This window comes from Leopardus geoffroyi, chromosome A3, assembly GCF_018350155.1.
Source record: "Leopardus geoffroyi isolate Oge1 chromosome A3, O.geoffroyi_Oge1_pat1.0, whole genome shotgun sequence".
NCBI classification, from domain to species: Eukaryota; Metazoa; Chordata; class Mammalia; order Carnivora; family Felidae; genus Leopardus; species Leopardus geoffroyi.
Genome location: NC_059336.1, coordinates 1,765,781 through 1,783,037, shown reverse-complemented (window position 1 = coordinate 1,783,037; position 17,257 = coordinate 1,765,781). Strand labels below are relative to the sequence as shown.

General features: G+C 56.2%; 1 long non-coding RNA gene across 1 annotated transcript; it reads right to left on the bottom strand.

Annotated features, from left to right (window-relative positions):
* Positions 1 to 1,792: 1,792 nt before the first annotated feature.
* On the bottom strand, positions 1,793 to 17,156 carry LOC123579906. Its single transcript, XR_006702999.1, has 5 exons — positions 13,400 to 17,156; positions 7,737 to 7,826; positions 7,020 to 7,092; positions 3,348 to 6,296; positions 1,793 to 3,095 (listed from the first exon to the last, which is right to left on the bottom strand). It is a non-coding gene; the product is annotated as an uncharacterized LOC123579906 (long non-coding RNA).
* Positions 17,157 to 17,257: the final 101 nt, after the last annotated feature.

Here is a 17,257-nt window from a genome sequence, read left to right as displayed (position 1 = left end):
TGAACAGGCCAACTGGATGGAATAGACGGTCCAGGAAAACCTCGCACGTAGTCAGCCTACTCACAACAAAATGGACAACCACCTGCAGTGAGGAAACGATGGTTTTTGGTTTCCAATAATTAGCACTTCGTCAGTTGGCTACCCACAAGCAAGAAAAATGAATTTTTTTTTTAAATTTTGATCCAAACCTCACACCATACAGAAAAATCAAGTCCAGCTGAACTGGAAGAGCTACATGTAAAAGGTAAAATAAAACTTCTAGAATGAAACATGTTTAGGGGCGCCTGAGGGGCTCAGTCGGGTAAGTGTCCAACTTTGGCTCAGGTCACGATCTCAGGGTTCCTGAGTTCGAGCCCCCAGTTGTGCTCTGTACTGACAGCTGGGAGCCTGCTTGGGATCCTGTCCCTCTCTCTCCGCCCCTCCCCTGCTCATGTGTGCGTGCTCTCTCTCTCTCTCTCTCTAAATAAATAAATAAATAAATATTGTTTTTAATTCTAAAAAGAAGGAAACATATTTATGATCTTGGAGTAAGGTTTTGGTTTTTTTTAATAGTGCAAAAAGCACTAAACCCTATAAAGGAAAAAAATGATAAATTGGACCACATTAAGAATTTCTCATGAAAAGATGCCACCAGAAGAACGGGAAGTGGCCCACCGGATGGGAGAAGATCTGAACAACACGGGAAAATGGACAGAAGACATCACCTCTGACAGACAGAGAGGATAACTGGGGCGTGAGAGGTGCTCAGCCTCATCGGTCACCAGGGAAATGCAAGTTAGGCCCGCTACAGACCTCCCCCACCCCGAGAGACCAAACTCGGAAGGGCTGACACTACCTAGTTGGCCAGGAGAAGGAGCACCTGCCGATGCGAAGCTCCTGGGCAACTTCTACAGAGCTTTGAGCAGCCTCAGCCCCCCCAGCAGGCCTCCCGCACACGTGCCCCACAGCAGGGCCCTGTGTGCACCAGCGGAAGGTGCTGCAGGGGCCCAAGCAGCACTGTTCATGGTCACCCCAAGCTGGAAACAACCCAAATTTCCATCAACAGGAAAATGGGTAAATAAACGGCAGTCTATTCACATAATGGCATTAAACGGGTGTGTTCGGTTTGAGAGAATGTGTTGATGCGTGTAGTTTTTTTGTAAATGTCACACTTGAGTGAAAGTCAATGAGGGAACGTGTCAGACTCATTTGTGCATGCTCAGCTTTCTAAGCTGGAAAGCCTAAAAAAAAAAACCCTCATCCCGTAAGACAAGGACGTCAGGGCTCGGAGATGGTGAGTGACTTGCGTAAGGCCACCAGGAAATAGGAGAACACGGACCCAAACCCAAGTGTCCTGCGTCCCCAGCCAGGGCTGTCCCCACCAGCAATCTGCTGCCATCAAAATGCCTTCTTTCCTCCTCTCTGGTCGTGGTTAGACAATAACAACGACAACAACATAACATTTGCCATCTCCACCATTTTTAACTGTACCGTTCAGTGCTGTTAAGAATTATTTGCACTGTTGGGGCGCCTGGGTGGCTCAGTCGGTTAAGCATCCAGCTTGGGCTCGGGTCACGATCTCACTGCTGGTGAGTTCGAGCCCCGTGTCGGGCTCCGTGCTGCCAGCTCAGAGCCTGGAGCTTGCTTCGTATCCTCTGTCTCCTTCTCTCTCTGCCCCTCCCCTGCTCACCCTCCCTCCCTCCCTCCCTTCCTCTCTCTCTATCTCTCTCTCCAAAATAAATAAACGTTAAAATTAAAAAATGAATTATTTGCATTGTTGTGCAACAGATCTCCAGAACTTTTTCACCTTTTCAAACTGAAACTCTACACCCACTAAACAGCTTCCCGTTTCCCCTGCCCCTGGCCCCCGGCAACCACCAGTCTGCGTTCTGTCTTCATGATCTTGACTCTGAGTCACTCATGTGAGTAGAATCATACAGGGTTTGTCTTTTTTTTGTGACGGGCTTACTTCACTGAGCATAATGTCCTCAAGTTCATTCATGTTGTAGCAGGTGTCAGAACGTCCTTCCTTTTTAAGGCTGAATCATACTCCAGTGTATGGATGGACTACATTTTATTTATCCGTTCATCTGTCAATGGGTACCTGGGTTACTCCCCTCTCTTGGCCGTTGTAAATAATGCTGCTGTGAACGTGGGTGTGTAGATGTCTCTTCGAGACCCCGATCTCGGTTCTTTAGGGGATATACCCAGAGGGGTTCTCGTCAACATTCTTAAGTTATCTTATGCTTGTAGGTTTTACCGCTTCCACTGAACTTGAGGTCCTAGAAGTCAGGGATCAACTACCCAGTTAGGCGTTGGTGAATGTTTGATAACTGTCTTCCTAAGTGGGTGGGGGAGCCTTGATTTATAACATTTGCCAGTTTCCTTGGTGTATGGACCAAGAAGGCACTGGAAGTTCCCAGTGTAGCTGGACCCCGTGTTGCTACCCAAGCCCCATCCCACACAGCCAGGCAACACTACCCCCACCCCTGGAGAGCATAAACCAAAGACACCCAGGCTCAACGGCAGGAGCCAAGCCAGGCGGCAGTGGAAGTGGACCGAGCGATGGTCTCTCCATTGAAGGACACCATTAAGGAAGGTTTCTAGGGCTCGGAGGTGCTGGTTAAACTCTACTTCTTGGGTTGGGAGGTGGGCACGTGGGCTCCTGCTTCCTTATTATGAAAGGCACACCATGATGTATACATTCTTGTATATACATGAGACATTAAGCACCTGAGAAGTCAAATAAAAACACACACAGACTCAGGTGCTGTGTGTACCCGCACAGGTAGGCACGCAGGTGCACCCAGCCTCTCTCGGAGTTCTACCCGCAGGTTTCAGAGGGACCCAGTTACCTGCATTCTGAAAAGCTCATCCAGAGGAGTCGCCCATCCCCTGAGGTTAAGACTCTGTGCTCTAACACAAGAGATGCCCACACTCCCGATCTTTTCCGTCAGGATTCCTGAAGTGGGGGGATGGTTGGGATGAGTCACTTGCCCTTCTCTCGGGAAGCCAAAGAGAGTAGCATGTGTCCAAAGTATGAGGTTGGAAGTCATGGACAAGCCAGTGGATCTCTTCTTTAGGGGAGGAAGGCTTGTCTTCTCACACGTTAAAACCTTTCCCCGCGGGGCGCCTGGGTGGCGCAGTCGGTTAAGCGTCCGACTTCAGCCAGGTCACGATCTCGCGGTCCGTGAGTTCGAGCCCCGCGTCGGGCTCTGGGCTGATGGCTCAGAGCCTGGAGCCTGTTTCCGATTCTGTGTCTCCCTCTCTCTCTGCCCCTCCCCCGTTCATGCTCTGTCTCTCTCTGTCCCAAAAATAAATAAACGTTGAAAAAAAAAAAAAACTTTAAAAAAAAAAAACAAAAAAACCTTTCCCCAAATCCATGCCAATAGGCGTTTTGATATTCCCAGTCTATCAAAGGGGGTTGTTCAACTCGGAAACAGTTTGCAAAATTAAGGTCCTGCCCTGAGAACCCATATGCTGTTTTTAGAGCTCATACAGAAACTTCGTCAGTGGAACTAGGCAGAGTTCACGCTCTTCCACTCCCAATGTTTTATTTTTGTGAGGGGTTGATTTGCATTGTGATACAATGCACGCCACATAAAATCCACCACTGTAACCACGTCAAAGTATACGACTTAGTGGCATTGAGTACATTGGCACTGTTGTGCAGCTGTCCCCTCTCAGTCTGGAACATTCCATCATTCCAAAGGAGACTTGGAAACAGTCAGTCCTTACCCCACTGTCTCCCCAGTCTCTGGCAACCATGAGGCCGCTTTCTGTCCCTGTGGATTTTCCTGCAAATGGGATCATACGACGTGTGTCCTCCCGGGCCCGGCCTCTCTCACTCTGAACTGTGTTTTTAAGGCTCGTCCACGCGGCAGTGTCCATGCCTCGCTCCTTATTGAGACCGAGTGACACTCCGCCGGTGGAGAGACCACGTTTGGTGGACCCGTCCGTTGGTTGGCGGATGTTGGGTTGTTCGATCTCTGGAACGGTGCTGCTGTGCGCACTCGTGGGCGGACACAGGTTGTCGCCTGTCTTGGGCACCCCCCTCAGAGAGGAGCGCCAGGGTCGTGGGGCGACGCCGGGTCAGGCTCACGGAGCCCCAGACTTCTCTTTTGTGTTGGGAACCCTTCCCCGGGCAGGTGAGGCCCGCGTGCGCGGGCAAGCTCTCGCAGATGGTTCTCCACCGGCTGGATACCCACCGCCTGTGTACTCGCCCTTCAGGTGGCAGGGCCACAGTGAAGAAAGCTGCCGCGAACATTCCCTGCCGGACAGCGGGGGCAGAAACGCACGTTTCTCCCGGGAACGCGGCTAGCTGCGGACGTTGGCACACAGGCGCGCAGCCCGTGCCCTGGGGGCCTGCGGCAGGGGCCACCAGGGGCCTCCCAGGCAGATGTGGGGGGAGGAGAGAAATGGCTCCAGGGACAGACTTCCACAGGGCAGGGACTCCACACAAAGGCATCTCCTTCCACGATGTGGGGAGGGGAGCGTGTTCCTCGATTCCTTGGCCGACGCCTCCCGGACGCCACCGTGCGCCAGGCTTGTGCTGGGCTCCGGGGACACGTGCCGGCACGGGATGGTGACAGGAAATCAGAAAGGCCGTGAGTCAGGGAGTCAGAGCCAGAGTAGCACAAGGACAGTCAGCAGGGTGATACAGAAGTGTTGCTTTGGAAGGGAGGCAGGAGGGCTTCCAGGAGGCAGTGTCGTGGGAGCAGGCCTACTCAGGCATGGCAAGGTGAGGGCCCAGCAAGGGGTTCTCCTGCAAAGGCAGGGCAGCTGGGCACTAGGTGTTACCTGTGCTGGGCTGGTCTCCTCACTGTCCCACTGGCTAGTGGTGTAGACACAGGGCCAGGCAGGTAATGGTCACCCAGAATGGCTTTGGTCCCTCCTCTGTCCCCTCCTGCTGCATGGCCTCGGGCTGGCCTGGGGCTCAAGTTTGTCACCTCTGTGCCCTTCACTCTGTGTGCAAGGACCAGGGCGTGGGGAGGAGCCAGCCTGGCCCAATCCACAGAGCGGGAGGGACACGTGAAAAGAGACACAGAGCCTGTGCGGGACAGCCTGTGCAAAGGTCCTGGGCGGCACGGCCAAGGACGAGGTGCCCCGGGGCACACAGTCCCGGCGGCGTGTGGAGACAGGGCCCCCCAGGCCGACCGGCAGACTGCAGGGCCCTCAATCCACCCTCCTGTCAGGAGGGTGAGGACGTCCCAGCAACAAGGACACTGCTAGGCCCAGGCCCGCCGGCAGCGGTGGCATGGCATGCGTCCCCGCCCGTGCCACCCAGGGGAGGGGAAGCAACGGGCACCTCTCGGAGCCCGAGCAAAAAGCACGGTTGCCGCAAGGCCTCTCTGGGCTTCCTCACCGACCTGACACCCTGCCGGGGACGCTGGCCCGCTTCCCAGCTTCCGCCCCCAAGGCCACCTTCCGGCCAGCCTGTGGCTGTGCGGTGTCGATCCTGGCTCCGTTCTGGCACCCAGCAAGGGTCTCACGTGCGGAAGGCCCCCAGCGGACGTCGGGGGCACAAACGCATCAGTGACCAGGGGATTAATCAATCAAGCAGTTAATGAAAGAATCGATGATATGGTGACCCGAGGGTCCAGGGCCACCGGTTGTGACAGCCTCGGGAGGGCCCATTCTCACCACCTGGCCATGTCTGGACAGCACAGCCCACCCATCCCTGCGTGTCCCGTCAGCACTGCCTCCCCTCAGACGCACCGACTGCTCTCCCGGATGGGGGCAGGGCGCGGGCAGAAGGCCGTCTTCCCAGCTCTCTTAGGACGGACTTAGCGTCGGAGCAAAGTCAGTCTTAAGGAAGCATAGCCCACCTCCCCCTCCTTCCCACCCCGGCAGGACCCCCATCTGCGGCCTGCCTGTGGCAATTTCCTAACGTCTACTTATAGAGTTGACACAAGAGTGTGGGGGCTCTGCCCCTTTCCAGGGCCCTCCACCCCCCATTTCCTCCACTGGCCACCCGGGGGTGCACGTCCCTGTGCTGGAAGGGGACCCCGTGCCCCAGCTCTCCCGGTGTCGGCGAGCCCTGCTTGGCTTCCGTGCACCCCTCCACGGGCCCCCTGCCCACTCTTCGTGCATCCTCTGGCAGCTTCCTGGGACAGGTGCGTGGGGCCCCTTGTCACCTCCAGGTGGCCTGATGCAGCCCTCTTTCAAGATTCACTGCGTAGAGCTTCTGGGATTCCAAACGCAGCTTCTTCAGAACTTCGAAGGCCGTGCTGCTGTCACCTGGGCCCACGTGTGATGGCTGCCAGATCCAGGGCCAGTCAGATCCGGGGCTCTTCACAGGGGACCTGGCCTGCTCTCTGGAAGATTTAAGAGTCAGTTTGATGTGCCCTGGTTCTAGAAATGTTGCAACACCCTGTCTGGGGTGGGTTTTCATTCCTTTGGCCTAGAGCCTCACATCCTCCTGTTCTAGGACATTTTCTGGTGGATGACTGCCTTGATGAAGCTCTCCCTTCTGTGTTCTCCTAATTCACTAATTATACGTTACATTGTGCCTAAACCGGTGGTCTAATTTTATATTTTCTCTTGTATTTTTTCATTTTGCTTTTTTCTAATTTGTGGGAAACTTATCTTCGAGTTTTCACTTTTGCTATTTATATTTTAATTAAAAAAAGAGCTCTTTTTAAAAATTTATTTATTTTGAGAGAGAGAAAGAGAGCACACACGCACAAGCAGGGAAAGGGCAGAGAGGGAGAGAGAGAATCCCAAGCAGGCTCCATGGTGTCAGCACAGAGCCCAATTCAGGGCTCGATCTCACAAACCCTGAGATCACAACCTGAGCTGAAATCAAAAGCTGGACACTTAACCAACTGAGCCACCCAGATGCCCCCCAAATGAGCTCTTACTTATTCTCTGCCTGTTCCTTTTTCATAACATCTTGTTCTTAGGTCATGGGTGTGGTATTTTCTCTTAGAGATTTTTTTCTTTTTTATATGATCTTTTGCTACTTATTGTTTCTGTTTCCTTAGGGCTCCTTTATTTTGGTAGGTATGGAATCTGTCTTTCGTGTTAGATGCTCTTACCTCGAGGGGCTGGTGATCCTGGAGGTTTGCTGGTCTTCATGAGAGGCACTAGGTGCTAATACGAGCAGTGTGGCTGGGTGGGGTGAGGGTAGACCACTAAAGTTAAGCAGCAGGGTCCAGACACTCAGCCAGAAGTCTCGGGAAGCCAGGCCAATTCTGCAGAATCCCCCCATCTCCTGCACGGGAGGCAAGCCTGGCTGCCAGAACTCTGAGAATTAGCAGAGTCAGGGCCAAGGTCGCCTCTCAAGATGTGCCTGTGAACTCATCTCCCTGTTCCTCCCTGGCCGGTGCGTGTGGTTGTGCCTGGGCCCCCTGAGCCCAGAGCCTCCTGGCCCTGACCCCCGAGAGAGAACCCGGGGCCTCTGGTCTTCTGCCAGCCTCTGCAGCCTGGGTCTGGGGTCATAACTGCTCATGCTTGTTCTAACCCCCCCTTCACGCCCCACCCTCAGAGCCCCCTGGCGTGCTGGAGCCTCTGTGGCTTTCCCTGGTCCGACTGCCAGGGCCTCCGCGGCACCTGTCTTCCAGATGAGGGAGAGGAGGTGCCACAGCGTCCCTCTGTGGTCCCTGCTGGGTCCTGGGAGGGGATAGCGGTACGTGTGCCCGCTAAGCTAGGTTGAACCGGAAGTCACCCCCTTACATTTGGATTTGTCTGAAAGGCACTTTTGGAAGGAGCTCTCACTGTTGCTGTCCCTCATCTCCCGCTACCACCATACGTACCTCCAACTACTCAGTAGAAACACTGGCCAGAGGTGGGGAGGGCGGGGGAAGTCTTCTGGAAACATCAAGAAATGTCACTTGAATGCCTGTCTGCAAGAGAAGGAAGAAAAGCCGTGTCTGACCCAAGAGCTTTTGCGGGTTGTGGTGAAGGGGCCAAGAGCACCTGCCAGCCCCCCCCCCCCCCCCCCCCGCCGCTTCAGGAAGAATCTGGGCACAGTGTCATAGGACAATTACATGAGTTGCTGACAAATAAAACCAGGTTTCTCATGAAATCCAGATTTCTAGGGGCGCCTGGGTGGCTCAGTCGATGAAGCATCTGACTCTTGATCTCAGCTCAGGTCATGATCTCACCGTTTGCGAGTTCCAGCCCTGCTGGAGGGAGGGATTCTCTCTCCCCCCCTTTCTGACCCCGACCCTGCTCGCACGCTCCCTCTCTCTCAAAAATAAACACATTTTTAAAAATCTAGATTTCTAACTCCTCTTGAAAACCGGCGGGCCTGGAAGCTCTGGAGACAGCACTGCGTCGGGCACTTAAAGCCAAGTGTGCGTGACAGGCCACTTAATTTTCCTGAGCTTCTATGTATTTATCTGTCAAATAAAAATTGACTTTAAACTTTTGACAAACCACCTGGGGCGATGGCCGTCCCTCCCCCCCAAGAAACGTGACGTCCGAACCCCGCCCGCCACGACACAGCTCTCCCCACCAGTGAGTGTGCGAGCCCCGGGCCTGGAGAACAGGGCAGCAGTGGGCGGGACCAGGGCCTTGGCCTGTCTTCTCCACCCACCTGGCAGCAGTCTGCCCTGCACATCTGGACTAGGTGCTCACACCCGCTGCAGGCACTGGGGACGGGCTGGCATCCTAGGGGGCAGAGCCAAGGGCACCTATAGGGATAGGATGTGGGGGGTAAAGTAGGGAGGGATGCAGGGGATGCGGGGCGGGGCTGCTTGGCCATTTTCACAGGGTGGCTGGTGGCTGCAGATGGCCCGTCTGATTGGATGACATCAGAAAGAGAAGGGAGGGCTGGCCCATAGGAAGGCCAGAGGAAGAGCATCAAGGAAGTGGAAACCGCAAGTGGAAGACCGACTTCCCTGGCATTTCGAGCCCCTCAGGAATGAGGATGTGGGTCACAGCCCCAGGTAGGCCCCCAAGACCTGCAGAGGTGACAGCAGAGGTGGGGTGAGGCTGGCCTGGCCGGGAAGGCTGGACAGCGGAGGAGGGAGGGGGTGAGCACCAGCTGGGCCCCGAGACCAGGTGTACCAACTAGGCTGGTTTGCCTACCTCCTCTATGAGACCTCCCTCCAGGGAAGAGAGGCTGGGCCAGCCCTGGAGGAACGGCCACGTGCAAGGGGACGGCACCTGTGGGCACAAGGAGGGAACTGCGGCCACACAGATCTCCTTTCCTAAAGGGACTTGCAGTCCAACTGTGAGAGGTCGAGCACCTGTGGCCTGAGGCTCTGACTCGCCTTTGTTGAGCCCAGCAGAGATGGTGGGAGGCAGTGGCACCAGGGCCTGGCCATTTCTGCCCAGTGTGGGGCTCCTTCCCCAGACTCTCTCTCCTCAGCAGCAGCTCCCGCTGGGTGGGCAGAGACTTGGCCAGGCCTGCAGAGTGGCTGACAGCTCCCAGCCCAGCCTGACTTCCCCGACCTCCCCCATGGGTGTTACTCCCAATAATCCATACCATCCCTCGTCTCGGCACCTGCTTGCCGGAGAAGCCAGCCTGGGACCCTCTCGCTTGGACTTTGTGTGAGGACAGGCAGGGCAGCCGGGACAGCTCACCTATTCACTCAGCAAACGTGTGGGGTGGATGTGTAACGGCACACTGGAGACCGTGGCTTTCCCAGCCTGGGTGTGCACTCGGGCTCTGCTCGGACTGTGGGCACGCTCCCCACCTGTCCTTGTCCTCAGTCTCCTGTTTGTGAGACCACTCTGGAGCGTTGCTGTGCCTGTCAGGCTGCTTAGCACGATGCCCGGAACACGCTCAACAATTACAAATCTCAACTGCTATGGTTTCTCCTTCGAGCACTCGCTGCAAACTATTTACCGTGTGGGCCTTATTTTTCCAAGAAATGAAAATGCGTGATCTGCGTGCATCAGGATGGGGAAGGAAACAACAGGCTTGAAGACCTGGAACTGGAGATCAGGGTCTCTGGGCTGCGTGCCGGTGTCCACTGTGCTGCGTGACCAGCCAGGCTAAGAGGCTTCTCCCAGGGGTGGCCGGTCCCCTCCCAATGCCAAGCTTTGAAGAAAGTTCTATCTGCCCTGCTCATCTGAGCACAGAAGTCTGCCCCTCGGGCAAATGCTGGCAGGGAGTGGACACTTGGTGCCGAGGCACTCACCCAAGCAGGGAAATGAGTCTCATTCCCGGATGGAGCAGCAGCACCACTGACACGCGGACACCCTGTCCCCAGATAACATCGGGCCGGGCCCGGTTGACCTCACATGCTGCTGTGGGAATATAGAGTGGTACGGCCACTTTGGAAAACAGTCTGGCCGTTTCTCACAATGTTAAATATGGAATGATGACGTGCCCAGGCAATTCTACTCCTAGGTATATACCTGGGAGAGACAAAAACCTAAGTCCACGCAAAAACTTGCACACAAATGTTCACAGCCGTGTTATTCGTGGTAGCTGAAAATTAGAAACGACCCAAACGGCCATCACCTGAGAAAACACAAGCAACTTCATACAGTGGAATGTGACTCAGCCTTAACAAGGAAGCCCCAATCAACACTGCAATGTGGATAAGCCTTGAAAACGTGTATAAAGGATGCCAGGTGAAAGAAGCCGTCACGTAAGACCACGTAGCGTAGGGGCACCTGGTTGGCTCAGTCGGTTGAGAGTCCAACTCTTGATTTTGGCTCAGGTCGTGATCCTAGGGTTGTGGGATCGAGCCCTGCATTGGGGTCTGTGCTGAACATGGAGCCTGCTTGATATTCTTTCTCCCCTCCCCCGCTCATGCGCGCGCGCATGCGCTCTCTCTCTCTGAAATAGAAGCCAAAAACAGAACAAAACGAAGGACCACATAGTATAGAATCTCATTGCAGTGAAATTTCTAGAACAGGCAAACCCACAGTAGTTGCCTAAGTCTCAGGGAGAGTGGAGCGTAGAGTGATTACTAGTGGCTAGAGGTTTTGGATGAAGTGCTCCAGGAATTCACTGGAGGTGGCTTTACGCCTCTGGTGCTAAACCCCACTAAACTGTACGCTTTGATTTTTCTTAATGTTTATTTTTGAGAGAGAGACAAACAGAGCATGAGCGGGGGAGGGGCAGAGAGGGAGGGAGACACAGAATCCGAAGCAGGCTCCAGGCTCCGAGCGGTCAGCACAGAGCCAGACGCGGGGCTCAAATCCATGGACCGTGAGATCACAATCCAGGTTGCAGTTGGATGCTTAACTGACTGAGCCACCCTCGTGTCCCTAAACTGTACGTTAAAAAAATTTTTTTTATGTTTGTTTATTTTTGAGAGAGAGAGAAAGAGAGAACAAGTGGGGGAGGGTAGAGAGGAAGACACAATCCAAAGCAGGTGCCAGGCTCTGAGCTGTCAGCACAGAATCCAACGTGGGACTAGAAGTCACAAACTGTGAGATCATGACCTGAGCCTAAGTCAGACTCTTATCCGACTGAGCCACCCAAGCGCCCCTAAACTGTATGCTGTAAATAGGTGAATATTAGGATATGTAATATTTCAAAATTTTTATTTATTTTTAGTTTCATTTTTTTTAAGTTGATTTATCTTGAGAGAGAGCGAGCGAGCACACGTGCATGCACACGCAGGGGAGGGGCAGAGAGAGAGAGAGAGGGACAGAAGATCCCAAGCACGCTCTGTGCTGACAGCAGCGAGCCCAATGTGGGGCTTGAACTCACGAACCGTGAGATCATGACCTGAGCCAAAACGGACGCTCAACCACTGAGCTACCCAGATGCCCGTCCATAAAACTTTTAAACAAATAAGGAAGTGAATAAGGCATGAATTCCAGTCCAGCCCATGGTGGAGACACCAGACTCTGGAGTGATCATCCTGAGGTCCCCCAGTTCATGCTGAATGCTGTCTGTGAAAACACTCTGCCCCCAAACCCAGCAAGAGTCCCAAGGCAAACGTGGCTCTCCTGGCCCAGAGCTTGAGAAAGGCCAGTATGTATTCACGTAGGTCTGTGATGGCCTGTAGGAACCAGATGGGCCACGGGCTGTGGTTTCGGGCGCCGTCCTCTCTGTGTAACCTCTGGAACCCACTGGAAAAGCTGGAAGCGGTCTTGTACTGAGAAGCCATCTTCCTGGGGTACGAGCCCTCTTCCCAGCCCGGCCCACGTGCTGCCTTGTGTCCACCTGGGCACCTACAGGCTCCTCATGCACATTATTTCTTTCCACCCGGTGCATGAATCCAGCCTTTGCGTTCAGGATGTTTAAGGCAGCAGCAGAAGGGAAGGTTTATTGGGTTAACACCCCAGACCTTAACGCAGTGAAAATACCCGTGTGCCTGGCTCACCCGCATGCTGCAGCCTTTTACTGGGCCGTGAGAATGTCTTAGTAAGCGTACAAGGGGCACTCAGGTTGGCTTATGGAGTGCTGTCAGCGGAGTCCAGGCTTTGGGAGCCTGGGCGGTCTCTCCCACTCCCTCTTTACTTCGTTCTTGGGGCTGCAGTTCTGCCCCACCGGCACACAGGGCCCAGCCTTGGAGTCGACTTGGAGCAGGCATCCTGGGACGCTCCGGGCAAGCCTGTGGGTTTCCATGGCAACTGCCGAGGATGTGCGGTGAGGACAGAGCCTTGAAGAAGTAACTGCTTCCCCAAATGCCCAGCTCCAGCCTCAGGGCAGCCCCCATCCGGGACACCTTTGAAGGGTGAGCTCCTTGAGCACAAAAGTCACTTCTGGTCCCTGGCCCCCAGGGCTGAGGGCTGTGGGGCACGGTGCGCAGGCCAGCAGCCTGATGCTCCAAAGGGAATCCCGGCCCTGCTATCCGCTGGTCGTGTGCCTCTGGCCGAGCACCTGGCTGGCCGCCTCCCCTCTGAAGGTGCGGTGTCACACCTCCGAGGCCCGGGACCGGGGTCAGGGGAGGGGAACACACGACCGGGCGGGCACCGGTGCCGGCACGGGGCGGCTCAGTAAACACTGGCCGTTGTGGGCACTTAGTAAAAGCATGGTGGGTTGCCCTGGAACAAGGCTCTCCGTTTACTTTCTTTCCAAGTGTGATAGACATGCGCACAGAAGTGCTCAGGTCACGTGTGTTCAGCTCCACGGATATCCACAAATGTAACGCACCTGTGTAACCAGTACCCATGCGTGGCTGACTCCCAAAGCCACGCGGGCTCCTTCGAGCCCTTAGGCCCCTGGTGACCGCCACCATAACAGCGCGGGTGTGCTTCCCTGTGAGCCTACGTGCAGGGGGTCAGGCCATCGTTTTCCGTCTCTTTCTCTTGCCACCCTGTCCCTGCAGCCGAGTTCCACTCACACTCAGTGCCCCAGAATCTTCCAGCAGGGCACACGCTGCCATCAAAGGTCCAATCTGCTGCCAGCGGGCCCGGGGGTTTCCGGTTTCACTGCGAAAGCGTTCTGGGGCACAATTGCTGGTGAGCAGACGCACCGTCGCTGGGTCCTCAGAGCCAACTTTTAGGGGCACGGGGCCATACACTCCCCTTCCCTACTCGTCACATCCCCTCTCCTCACCCTCAGCTGTGGCCTTGGTCACTTGGTCGTCCTTTCCCTCTTCCCTCGGGAACTGTCAGGGGACAAGGTCCAGGTGGCCGGCAGGCGGCCCGGACCGACTCGCTGTGCCGGCCGCTCTCACGGCCCCTGTAAACTGAGCCCGACAGACTACAATGGCACGCTCCCCTCGAGCCAGGCCGGCTGTGGAAGGGCTCTCAGGCTGGTGGGGGGCAGGGTGGCACCATCAGAGGCCCCCACCAACTAGCAGGGGAGGGGGAACCAGGAGCCACCCCCAGGCCACCTGCCACTTTGCTGTCCAGCTCAGTCCTCAGCAGGCCACCCCCAACCACCCCCTCACCTGCCGGGAGGCTGTCCCTCCGGGCCCCTCTCGGCCTGGATGTCTCTTCTTCCCTGGAAAGGCCGAGAGGGGCCCCAGGCAGAGGGAAGAGGTGGCAGGGCCCTGTGGCTGAGGATGGCTCTGGTGGCGGTCCTGAGGCTGCCCACACCCCACCCAGGCTGTCACCCTCACTTACAGGGCCCCGCAGGCAGGGATCCGGGACGGGGCATGACTGGGTTCTTCTGTGCGCTGGTCCCACGTGAGCAGCTCCTTGCACACTCAGTGCTCGTCTCTCTGAGGTGGGGTCTAGACGTCTCGGACGCTGGGAGAGCCCACAGCCTGGAGGCCCTGGGCCGGGTTCCAGCAGTGAGGCCCAGGAACATGTCCCCCCACACTGTCCCCACTCTTCAAGCCTTGGGGAGCAGCAGCAGAGTTGACCGCCATCAGGAGAGAAGCCCCTCGGGCCTCCTCTGGTGCCCCTTCCTATTTCCAGAATCTCGAAGGGTTTCCCTCTGAACTTCTGAGGGGCAGCTCCCCTCGGGAAGCCAACTCTGCTCAGCCCTCTGCCCAGCGGGAAGCCGGGAAAGGTGGCTGTGGCTTGCTGGGGTCGGGGCCCTAATGTTTTTCTTGGACTTCTCACTCCCTAGCTCCCTCACACCAGAGTGCTTAACTGGGAAAGGGTGGAGAGGGAGGGGAGGGGAGAAGGCAGGGGGAGGGGAGAGGGCAGGGGGAGGGGAGGGGAGAGGGGGAACAAGATGCATGAACCTCAAGCCCTCACCTACTGGTGCTCCTCGTGTCTCTAAGGAAAACAGCCCTGTAGGGCCCTGGGCAGGAGGAAATGGATTTCAACAGGATTCACAAAGAGCAGGTCAGACCTCAAAATTCTTGGCTCCGGAAGAACAACAAGATCCCCTTCCAGTCTTTTCCCTCCCGGCTCCTCCAGCCACCCAACACCCCAAACACCCTGGGCCTCCAGCCCCTTTCCCTGCTGGGAAGGCCTAGTAGGTTGCACCTTCAAAGCCAGCCCTGATCTCCGCACCCAGCCCACCTGTACTCTCGGCTGCCTCCGGGCGGCGCTACCTGCAGCTGGGCCAGGGCTTCCCCAGAGGCGAGCACCCGCCTCCCTTGTGCCAGTCTCAGGAGACGGGTGAGGTCCTGCCCCGCTGGCATGCTCCCACGCTTCAGGCCACTGACTTGACTTGCCCTGTAGATCACCCATCACTGACGTGTCTTTGAATCAACTCACCTGTTACGTTTTGCTCCTAGCAAGCAGTGATACCTAGCATACCCATGGTCACGTGGCCCATACTTCCTCAGGGGGACATCAGAGTCACAGTGATATGCTGTGGCAACGTGCCCTCCTCTTGCAGGACGCTGGCCGTGTGACGCTGCCAGCCTGTGATGGGACCCAGGGCAGCGTCCCACGTCCACATATTCACACCTGTCCTTGTGAGGGCCCGCTTCACGCTTCTCCATACACACAGCAGGTGCTTAGGTAAGCGGCTCATGTTTGCAGTGGGTGGTCCTCGGCACAGCCAGCTTCCCACTGGGTGGGCCCAGGCGGTGGGCTCCTGGCCCCTGCCAAGGCCCCCACGGCACGGTCCTCCAGGCTCCTCACCAGCACTGACGAGATGGGCAGCACAGCTATAATCTCTGTTGGACAAACGGAGAAACTGAGAGAGGGAGTCCGAACTGCTCAGGGTTTCCCAGCTCCTCAGCAGTCTCTCCATCCACCACCCCCCCCCCCATCCCCACCCCAGGAGTCTAAGGCTTGGCGATAGATAGGCTCCATGAAGAGCTGTCTAAGGTGGACGTGCTGGATGGGTGTGCCCCAGCTTGGGACACAGACCACGCCGATGACCTCCAGAGTCAAGTTTAGGTACTGCCACAACCGTTCCCCTTCTCAAACCTTCTGCAAAGTACCCTCCGCTCTGGGCAGGACACCAAGGAATGGGTGGTAGGACTGGCATTCCTGGGCCTGTGTGCCCCATATATTTTTAGCCTCTGCCCTGCCTGGGCATTTGCCCCATGGCTAATGTCCTCAGGGAACCACCTAGCTGCACACCAAGAAGCCTAGCAGGCTCTTGGAGGTCTCCAGGAATGACACCACACCCTGGTCTTGAGGCTTCGGGTCTAACTCTCTTTTCCAAGACAGAACCAACTCCTGTTAGTGAAGAGTCCTTCCCCACCTCCAACACAGAGGCCTGTGGCCCAGAAACCAGGATCTGGGAGGCACAGAATCTATAACATTGGGCAAGTCATGTTCTAGAGCTGGAAAGTGGAGGGAAGGAGGGCTGCGGCTGCACGGGGGGACAACCAGGCCAGATGGTTGCAGAGATGATCAGGGGACAGGGGACGACAGCTACTCCAGACAGGTGCGCTCCCAGGGAAAGGCTGTGCCACAGTGAGGGAGAGCCCTACCTCTGTTCCAGGAGCAGGAGGCCCGGATCCCCAGAGATCTCTCTCAGTGGGGCTACACTAATTCCATGGCCGACCTGTCCTTGCTCTCCTCACCACTGCAATTTTCCACGAGTCAAGAACCAGGTCTAAAATGTACAGGTAGCTCTTGGCAGATACATTTTGAAGACTTTTCCATCTCTCCCGCTCCCTTTTCTCAAATTCTGGTACTGGCCATGGCTGAGTGCCAGTGGGACCAGAGTGTTCTGTGACGGGCAGGCACCTGTCCTGCCAGCAGCTCCTCTGTCCTGTGCTGGATCTCAGTCCTCCTCTGTTAAGACCAGGGGAGTCAGAACGCCTGGTCTGTGGGGTGGCTCAAGTTGTTCTCGGCACTGGCTTTCATTCGTTTGTTTGGCACTCTGGTAAGAAACACATCCCACATTTGACCCAGTACCCATGTAAATATTCACGCATGTAAATGGTCTCAACACAAAACAATAGTCTATGTGGGATGCCCTGATATCTTCCGTTTTATTGTGTTTCATTTTTATAAAATGCTGGTCACCATGCACCAAGTTTCTTCCAGGGCCCAGCACTAATCCCTGATCTGATGGGCCGGGCCAGAGGGAGAGACGGACAAAAAGCCAGCGCACACGTGCGCGCTCTTAGTGGCTGACCGCGCAGGGACAGTCGGAGCCCCCCTCTCCGCCTCTCACCGAGGACGCCCAGGAGGCCTCCGGGCTGGAGCCGGGCGGGCCAGGCCAAGCCAGGCGGGGCTTTGAGGCGCTGGTAGCGGACTGGGATTTATTTTAAGGGACACGAAGCTACCGCAGGTTTGGGGGAGGGGAGGGATTAAAAGAGAAGATGCGCTCAGCACTTTATATTTAGCGGCTGACGCGCCGGAAGCGCTCGTTACCCGCAGCTGCCACTGCGCCCAGAGGGCAGCCCCCGCCTCCGCGTCTGGGGCAGGGACCCCGAACCCCGCCTTCAACTCCCTGAGCAGGGACTCCTGAGCCCCCGCCTCCACGTCGCAGGCAGGGACCCCGAACCCCGCCTTCAACTCCCTGGGCAGGGACTCCCGAGCCCCCGCCTCCACGTCGCAGGCAGGGACCCCGAATCCCCCCCCCCTTCACCCCGAGGGACAG